General features: G+C 28.9%; 1 non-coding gene across 1 annotated transcript; it reads right to left on the bottom strand.

Moving 5' to 3' along the window:
• Positions 1 to 309: 309 nt before the first annotated feature.
• On the bottom strand, positions 310 to 416 carry LOC120855261. The gene has a single exon (XR_005719224.1). It is a non-coding gene; the product is annotated as a U6 spliceosomal RNA (small nuclear RNA).
• Between the last annotated feature and the right edge of the window lie 701 nt (positions 417 to 1,117).

The raw sequence follows: 1,117 nt of genomic DNA, 5'->3' as shown, positions 1-1,117 counted from the left end.
AGTCTTCTCCAACACCACAGTTCAAAAACATCAATTCTTCCGTGCTCAATTTTCGTTAGAGTCCAACTTTCGTATCCATACATGACTACTGGAAAAACCATAGCTTTGACTAGATGGATCTTCGTTGGCAAAGTAATGTCTCTGCTTTTTAAATGAAATTTGAATGGAAAATATCTATGCATTTTGATTTCCAGTACCTACCTACATAGAATTAATAATACTTCCAAAATTACAGAAATTACAGAAAAGGAAAAAAACCTTCCAAAGTTAGAAACTGTCTAAATTTGAGGTATAAAATGAATATTCATTAAAAATATGGAATACTTCCCAAATTTTGGAGTCATCCTTGCACAGGGACCATGCTAATCTTCTTTGTATAGGTCCAATTTTATCATACGTACTGCTGAATTGAACACTAGACTTAATTTTTCTAATTATATTTATCTATACTGGTATGATTTGTGTGTGTATGTGAGCAAGTGTATGCATGCTCTAGTATTTAATTTAACTTGTATTACTACTGCATAAGTGCTTTACTTATTCTGGAGTTGCACTTGATGAAAAGCACTAAAATAATCTGTATTATAAATTTTGTGTATACTCTGAGACTTCAGAATATTTCATCTATCTTTATCCAATTCTAAAGTGATGAACTTGAGATAATTTTTAATTATTTTAGTATTTTGGTAATTTCCTTTTTATTGAAGTGTAGTTGACATATTATTATATTAGTTTCAGATATACAAGAGAGTGATTTAATATTTTTATAGATTATAATCCATATAAAGTTATTATAAAATATTGGCAATATTCCCTATGCTATACCTTATATTCATGTATTTTTTTATACTAATTTCTTAAATTTCAGTCCTCATGGTCTTAAAACATGAGATCATTTGCCATTAGAAAGCTCTGTTTTTGAAGTTTAGCATCTTATTTTTTTAGCACATTTTAAAAACATATTTAAAATTTTTGCATTTTAAAACATTTATGTTCATATATTGGCTTCTTTAAACTATAGTTGAAAGGGAATATTTATGTTTGTTACATTTTGCATAAGCCTCTCTCCCTCCCTCTCTCTCTCCAAAGGAAAGCAGGAACAGAAGTCAAGAGGAGA

Source organism: Oryx dammah, unplaced genomic scaffold (assembly GCF_014754425.2).
Source record: "Oryx dammah isolate SB20612 unplaced genomic scaffold, SCBI_Odam_1.1 HiC_scaffold_27, whole genome shotgun sequence".
In the NCBI taxonomy this organism is placed as follows: domain Eukaryota; kingdom Metazoa; phylum Chordata; class Mammalia; order Artiodactyla; family Bovidae; genus Oryx; species Oryx dammah.
This window is presented reverse-complemented; position numbering and strand designations above follow the sequence as displayed.